The sequence below is a fragment of the Rhinolophus hipposideros genome (assembly GCF_964194185.1).
Source record: "Rhinolophus hipposideros genome assembly, chromosome: 16".
Lineage (NCBI taxonomy): Eukaryota > Metazoa > Chordata > Mammalia > Chiroptera > Rhinolophidae > Rhinolophus > Rhinolophus hipposideros.
The window spans coordinates 13,204,447-13,213,878 of NC_138062.1; positions in this window are offsets into that span (position 1 = coordinate 13,204,447).

Sequence of the window (9,432 nt, forward strand, 5' to 3'; positions counted from 1 at the left end):
ATTTACCAGATGTGTGTATATACTTGTATGAACAAGAATAGAGAGAAGGTAGTGTGTGGTGGAGATGAGAAGAAGTGTGAGAGATTAGGAGACAGTTATTAGCCCAATATGATGTAAAAATAGCTTATTAATGAAGATAGACAACTAAGTAGAAGTGAGAAAAAAGGGCATTGGTGATCACTGAAATGTGTTTATCTTGAAGGATTTGAGAAAACAGTAGAAGATTTTATACAGGATAGAAATGGATCATATTTGCAATTATCATGGCCAGCAGCTTAAGGCCACTTGGGATGCCTCTTGGATACAGATAGCTTTAGATTTTCCCGAGGGAACAATTTCCTCCTGGAGTATGTATATGGGTTACCCTGTTGACAAGAGATGATGTAAAAATTTCTTCAAATATAAATCCCCCAATTAATAAGAGAAAGGAAATTCTGAGCATAATATGAATCGTGTTCACGTTAATTTGGCTTCATTGAAAAATTTTCCTTTCTTAATTTAAGCCTACCTAAAACTGCCATTTCAAATATGCATGATAAGCCATTATAAAATGAGAAGTATATAAAGACAATTGTTGTTGGGTAAAAAAAGAAAAATTGTCTACTATGCAGATCATATTATTCAAAATTTGAGAGAAATAGTAAGCTCTCTAACCCATGACTGATGTAATTAAAAGGCAGAAAAACACTTTTTTTTACCTGAATTTGTCACATACAGAAGATAAACTTTTATTGTTAACCTATTTGGTGATTTTCTAAGTCCTTTAAAGTATTTACTTCACAGTTTAATGGTATTGAATTAGATTTCCAAAACAATATAGTGTTAATTATTAACACTGAAAATCATGTGTGATTCCTCAGAAATAAAAGACAATAAGTATAAACTTAGTTTCATTAAAACAGAGGCAACTGCTGGGAGTGACATCAGATGCCTCTGACATCACATGATGGTGAGCAGAAGGGCCATCTACTGCCTCGGCTGTGATCAGACACTATTGATGGGCTTGGGACCAAAAGAAAAATAAAGCTCTTGGCAGAGAAATAAATGCTTTACATGTCAGACCAATGTAGTAAGAGTCGCGGGGCCACACTGGGTTTAAGTTCAGACTTGGAAAATTAGGAAGCCTGTGACTTGCATGAGCTATATGAATCTCTGCCTCATTCTTAAATACTGGAATATAATATATCTTGGATAAATATACCAAAGCATCTACCACATTCCCTAACACATTAGACACTCAATAAAAGTTAATTTAATTCCTTCTATAGAATATTTAATTTGAAAGTATTTTTGAATCTTTTTGTGTTTATGCTCGCGCGTGTGGACCCTTGATTATGGCGAGCAGTATTTTAAAGCACAGACTGTGAACTACTTCAGTACAACTTCTAGATTGGTGGCTTTGCTTTCTACTCTATTTTTCCACTGGCCACATTAAAACATATTTTATACTATTACCTAAAATTCAGAAAACCATACTTACTTTGGGTGATGCCTTCTAATATTTAATTTTGCATTCTAATCTAATCTTCTTTATTTTAATTAAAAGACTAGTCTATTTTTTTAAATTTCAATTAAAACAATCATGATTGCTACTCTATAACTCCTTGCTATATTTATTTCCCAGCCATTAATGAATCACTAGGTGAACTCTGGAAGTATGCTCCTAGAAGGAACTAGGTTACTTATCCATTCCTTACTTTTGTGTAATAAGAAAAATGAAAATATTCTGTGAAAACCGAGAACAGTATGCAATTCAGGGGTAAAGAAAGCTTTCAAGAGGCATATCCAAATTAAAAATAATGATTGTCCTATAACCTGTGAAGATACCAGATACTAGTTAATAGGTAAGTGTCTTCTTATAACTCTGTTCTTATGTGTAAAGTCTCAGAATGTAACCACCATATGAAAACAAGTAATGGAACCTGAGTTCCATGGATCAGCATTGAAAATGAGTCTTCCTTACTGTGACAATTCAATTTCAGGAAATAAATTTTGCTTGCCTGAAAGCATTCATCGACTATTAGTTGACAAGGTGTTTTCAGGTTGTCCTGAAAAATATAACTAAATTCCTAAGATACTTGTAATTGAAAACGTGTAATCGAGATCTTGACCAACAAGAGTTAGTGACTTTTAAGTTATGAGAATGTGTACAGTGTTGGTGTATGACACACATCTTTCCTAAAGAATCTGCTATGAGAAATTGTTTATTACAGAATACTAATATAGTTCATTTTCTATTAGGGACTGTAAAATGAGGCCCTTCTCAAAATGTGTGTGATATCTCAGGCATTCTTAAGACAGACTCTAGAATTTATTTTTAACATTTGACTTATCAGAAAATTGAAGCTGTGAGGTAAAAATTTTAATTCTTTGAAGAATCGTGGCTTCATATTTAACACTAAATGCATGATCTGTAATCATGACCCTAAAGGCAGCAGAATGGGAACTTCCATGTTTGATAAACTAATCATGATCTCACATACATAACCTCATAATTGGACACAAATTGCACCAAAAATCTGCTCTATTTCAACTTCTATATGAGTCCTTTGTGACTTCCGTTGACCTTTGCTATTGAACTGAGTGAAGAACATATACAGAGAATTCTAATGTTTACCTGACACTACTTTTTAAATTACAGCCTTAGTGAAATTTTAAATTAAAATAATCTGTGAAGGCTTTGGAAATAACATGTATTTAGTTTAAAGACAATAGCCTCTGGGCTAAGAAAAATAATCCTTTGCCTGCTTGCCAAATCATATTACTGTCAAAACATGAATGGAGCAAGAAGCCCAATTACTCATTCATTATAGCTTACAGATGGAATGTAAAAAGTTACTTAATTTTTTTACCTTAACTCATTATATTTAAAGAGTCTCATATGAGAAGATAAAGAAGCTTCACTCCTGTTGCTTAACTGCTATGTCAACCTATTTTCTAAACACAATTATTTGCTTCACTAGTTAATGGGGTTTAGCTTGATTTTTAAGCAATCATATTCTTAGTTGTTAAAACTATATAATAGCCTAATTACACTTTTAAAAATAGTGTTTTACATCATTTTTATAATTAAGAACACATTACATGTGTAATGGGGGGGAGTAATCAGAAAGGCTAATTTAAATTTGAGCAAAATCATATGACACACTTTTCAAATTACTAAATCAAGGCACCAACCGTGTCCTTATCATAGAGTGTCCTTATTATAGGGTTTCCGTTTAGTGAGGAAACTATAATAACAGTACTAATAATAATAACTTCATATTTTCAACCTAGTTGAGCTCCTTGTAATAGAGCAGGTAGTCTCACTGGAAATCCTTTGATCACGCCTCTTCTTATTATCCAATAAAAACACCTAGCAAGGTTATTGCTACAGGTATGCGGGGCCTAGTGTACACGTTTCTATATTGCTCTTTAATTATGAAGGCACACTATTATACTATAAATGTACTTATGATGTGTGCATTTCAACTTTATTTTTAGTTAATTAAAATACTTAGGATAGGTAAACAGTATCAATAATTTCTGGATTTGTGTATTTGCATGTGAGTCACATATTGTTACAGCATAAAATACTTGGTTTGTAAGACCTCCCTGCCCTCCGTCTACCCCTCTCTCCCCACCTCCACAACCAACTTGGTCAGATTATATTCTATCAAACAATCTTTAGCATTTCTCTGAGTCTGATATTAGTATGATATAAGAGAAAAATCATTTTGTTTCCTTCATGTTAATAATAAAAAAAATGTGCCTCTTGACATGCTTGTAGGAATACATTTTGCTCTTTTATTTTCAATTTCCTTAAATAATTTTCTTATTTCACTCAACGACTGGCTTATCTCACTTACTTACCTTGTAAACTGCTTTTCCATTTCATAGATACTAGGTTTTTTACAACATTATCCAAACTACTGTATAAGAAGCCTGATTATGAGAATAACAAAATGTGGGTTACTCTCTCTTTTAAGGTTATTTTATATTTTAAATTGAATTTTAGAGGTATTTGACAATGACTCAAAGCCTACAAGTGAGCATAGTAGAATATATAGGCATCAGACTCATCACATAGCAAAAAAAAAAGCCCTGGAACTCTCAATTATTAAGGGGAAAACAATCTCAGGGATACATGGTGGCCCTTGCTTTAAATACGGCCTAGTATGGGCAAAGAGTCATATCAAAGAGACATTAGTTTCTTCCATGGAAATATAGGGAATTTTTAGAACTTATGGCACTGTAAACTTAGAATCAGTCAAAAGATGAGTACAAGAAAATTTATATGTCTCACATTTTAATTTACTGACATAAAAACTAGTAACTCTCTCTCCCTATAAGATGGCCATGTACCTTCAACAACTATAAGATGCATTTTTTTCCAAGGGACTGTTGAGAGAGATAAAACAGAAGGCCCTCTAAGAACCTTAGATTTTGGAGTTAATAATTCCTGGTGAACGTTTTTTTTTACTTGACACACTTTAATAGGAAAGGAAGGAACCAAATTACAGGAGGCAAGTTGAGGTATACGGGGTTAGAAAGCAGATTATTGTTAAGGATTTGCATTGATGCTTACAGAACTGAGAACTATTTTAATCATCAGACCATAGTGCTAGTTTCTTCTTTCTATCTAAAATTTCACATATTTATTGTCTATTTGGAAATCATGGAGTTAAGGAAAACTATTGTTATATGTTACATTTTCAGTGGGATCCTTCTTCCACTGCTTGTTCATGATCCACATTAGAAGGCCCATGGAATGCCCTGCACTGGAAGAATGCGCAAAGTAACATAAATCATCTCAGAATAAGCTGAAAATTCTGTGGTGGTTAACAACATGTTCACATTTGCAATATTTTATTTTCACATTTTTAAGTCATCTATTTAAAAATAATCTTCAATGATACTACTTTTTGAATTGTCAACAATGATTATTATGTAAATAACTCGACATACTTTACATATTTTAAGTATAACAGTAATATTTTCCTCACTTTCTCTTCTCTCCCCTGCCTTTGAAATAATTTGCTACCAAATATACTCAAGAAGTCAATGCACCATATCCTGATAGGCCTCCCACATCTGCACCAAAAGGCTCTTGTTCCTTGAGGGCCACATCTGATTGGAGAACCCACAAGTTAACCGTAGCAGATAGCTTATCACTTCTGCAAGAGTTATTGAAACGTAACTAAATCATTGCTTGCAAAATTTGATCTTGATGTGTCCCAGAATTCTAGCAGACTGAAAATAGAGTCGATTTAAAGTGTATTCTAAGCTGCGTATTAGGTCAGAAAACCAGGAAATAAAAAGGAAACAATGCATTATATTCCAGGAAGAAGCAAATGGTTTCACATATAGCTAATGTTTCTTTGACTTATAAAACCCAGAAAATATTACATGTTAGTACTAATCAGAGATCAAATGTGGAAGTAGCACAAATTTAAATCTCTCAACATATGATTCAATGCTAGTATATTGCTTAAAATTGTCCTTTTTTTTTTCTTCCTTAGATTCCAGAGGAGCATACTGATTTTAAGTTCCCAATGCCCATTTTCTCTCAATTCAAGAGAGCTGGAATGAAGGAATACACTTTATAACAAGTACAGAAATTCAAAAGGTTTCTTTGTAACTACTGCACTAATTTGATTGTGCCCACTGGCTGGCCATCAACAGTCACTACATGCAGTAAGGTTGGATGTTTCTAGAAATAATGCTCCTTTCTTGTTAGCTAAATTGATTACTAAAAGAACAAACAATGTTGTGGTAATTCTTTCTTTTAATGCACATAAAATTTGAGTGCTTAACTCCTGCTGTTGATACATATTACTTAATATTATCTCATTGTTCAAAGTATTACCATATTGTATCAAAATCCTAATTAAATCACTCAGGAAGGGTTGTAATACTGGGTAGAAACCAAAATAATCTGCCTTCTGACAGGTTCTTCAGGCAGAAGGAATATGATACATACAATGCCAGATGGAAATTTGGATCTACATAAAGGAATTAAAAGTTCCCAGAAGTGGCAAAAGGTGGGTATATATATCATGAATCTTTCCCTCTTTTTTCTCCAAATAACTGTCTAAAACAAAATGTATAATTAATAGTGCATTGGTTATAATCATAATAATAATTCATTGTTTGGGTTTATAGCAGGCATACAAGTATAGTCATATGATGTTTTTTTTTTGTTTGTTTGTTTTTTCCAGGTGGTTTATTTGCAGAAGTGTGATAGTCTCCATTAGTGGTAATTCCTTCCCTTCCCCTATATCCAGGACCTTTGGCAATATCTGGAGCATTTTTAGCTGAGTTTTTTTGTTATAACCGGGGAATGTGTACTGGCTTCTACTAAGTACAGGCCACCTCTGCTGCTGAACATTCTACACTGAGCAGGACGATTCCCACTCAGGAACATTCTACACTGAGCAGGACAATTCCCACTCAGAAACATTCTACACTGAGCAGGACAATTCCCACTCAGGAACATTCTACACTGAGCAGGACAATTCCCACTCAGGAACATTCTCCCAGCAAAGACTTATCCCACTCAAAATATCAACAGTGTCACTATGAAGAAACTCGTGTCTAGACATGAAGGCCTTAGGAATCTACAGAAAGCCACTAAAACTGTTAAGCAATTTTTGCTAGTTTCAGGATATGTCAGGCCAACACACAATATCAATTATATCTATATACTATCAACAAAGAGATGGAAACTAAAAATGAAAAAAAAAAAGGCCATTAGAAATAGCATCAAAAACATGAAATACCTAGAGATAAATTTATCAAAATGCATTCAAGACTGTGCAGCAAAAACTACTAATCTATCCTGCTAGCATTCAAGGGATATCTAAATCGTGCTATTTTAATATTGTTAAAATATCATTAATATTGTTAAAATGTTGATTCATGGCAATTTTTTAAACAGATTCAATGTGACAGCAATCACAGTCTTAGTAGGACTTTCATAGAAAATCACAAGTTGATTTTAAACTGTGTATGAATTATTAAAAAAATAGTCCAATAAGGTTGACAATGATGGACAAAGTTGAAAAATTTACACTCCCTGATTTTAAGGACTACTGTAATTTCACAGAAAACAAATATTAGGACATTGGTATAACGTAGTCCATACATATCACTGCAACAGAATTGAGAGTGAAGAAATAGGTCATCATATCAATGGTCAATTGATTTTGACAAGATGTTAGCTCAAACAAGTCCATGGCGTTCAAGACCAACGAAATGGCCTTAAAATATATCCTTTTAAATTACGTTGCTGGTAATTTCACCCACAAAAATCCCAATATGCAATATTTCTGAACAATGCAATACTTGTTCCCAAAATTGGTCAAGATTCTCCTCAAAAACAAGAATTGTAGTTATTTTAATGTGGGCATGGATAAGATTTAGTACCCTGAGTCAGAAGAAAGGAAGGGATGTCTTTTTTTATTGGATCATAAATATTGTTATTGGCCTCAATAATGGATCTATAACCAATATTTTTCTCAGTTTGTCTCCCTATTGAAGCAACTCCAAATTGTATACATTTTATATTCATGATTAGTAAAAATGTCATCCATGTAGAATACTTGAAAAAAATACATGATATAAAATAAACAATGTGTCACTGATCCTATAATTCAAAGATAAGCACTATTAATATAAAAGTTAACATACTCCCACTCTTTTAAGCTCATATAAAATTTGATTTTCTGTGGGTTGGAAATTAAGTTGATTCTTAAAAAATAGAAAATTACTTAAAATAATTCCCCCTGTCACTTTGGAATCTGAATGGATTGGAATTAAGTTCTATCTCTCACACTAATGTATAGCCATGGTAAAGTCACTTAACTTCTCTAAGATCCATATTTTGTATGTAAATTGCTATTAATATTATCTAGCTGTCAGTGTAGTTGTGAGAATTAAGTGTTTTAGTACATACTGAGGGTAGGACCTATAGTGTTATAGACATTCTACTTTCTAATTTATTTATTAGTTGTAAATAGCTGTTGTTCTTGGGCCCCCAAGGTTCACATCACCCATCTCAGTTGCCTGGAGAGCTCCTATGAGACCTCCCAGACATTCCCATCATCCAACCATCAAAGGATTACCGTCGGCCACATGCAGGGTATTTAGGATCTGGATTCAGAATATAGCCAGTGTACATTCTGATTGTGTGCTGCCCATTCCATACTTGTTAAATCTTTTTTGTTTGTTTGTTTGTTTGTGTGTGTTGACACATCTGTTCGTTCAGGAGGAGTGTTGGTCCTCTACATACAGGCTGAGATCCACAGTACCATTTTCTTACTTCCAACATTTGGAAATATTACTACTGCTGCCTGTTTACTTTCTTTAATTAGAGGATGTTATGTAATCTTAGACTGCATCTCTGTCCTAAATTAGTATTCTAAGGTAGGATTCCTGGACACAAGGACAGTGTTCTTATTTAGTCAGTTTGATTGTAAAAGGTGTTTTTATCAGCATCCAATCTGATTAGTTGATGACAAAATCACATTTAATGTGATTGGCTAATTTCCATGCCATAAATATTGGTAAGTCTACTGAGTATCATCTCCAAGCATGGAAAGGCTACCTTAAGAGGACAGGAAATCCCCAGGGATAAAAATAAAATGAATATATTGCCCCCCCCCTTTTTTACAATAGGAGAGACAATAATATTTATTAATGTCACAATGAACATGATATGTTGACATATAGGCTCAATTCACTTGGACTATTCATCTGCTCTATTGATGCTGGACATGATAGAGAAGCTAGATGATTCAGTTAAAGCCGACTTGTCTAGTTAGATGTTACAAGATGTCAGCTTAAAATGGACTGGCAGGAAAACAGTTTATGAACAGCTATATATTGAAGGCAAAGAAAACTGTAACAGATTAGATCTTTGCTAATAATGCTTCAATTTTTATGATAATTAGAGGAAAATAAAAGTGGAAGTATTTTGAAAAAACATAAAGTAAAAAAAAAAAAAGCAAAATGTCTCTATTTTAAATAAGTGCTCATCAGAATGTACACTTTTGAGCCCAATGGAGGACATCCGTAGTCTTACTCCTATGATGTCATGATTGACATAACTTTAATAAACTCTAAAATACCTCCAATCTTTTCAGTTTAATTTCTTTGTTAGAATAATATATAACATGATATAATTCTTGAAATAAGAGTATAACTTTTCAATAAAACACTTATATTTTATTTTGCAATAAAAGACAATTATATAATTGTTTTTTGACTACATACTTTCCTCTTTATCACATAATAACTTATATTGTTTTATATATTTTTTCTACACAAAGCCAGTATTAATATTTAATTTGAAGAAGGTTCTATGCCACAGTGAAAACTATCAAAAATTATAAAGAAAACAATATTTAGTGATTTGCTCAGGTGTTAGGATATACACAAAACAATCAATAT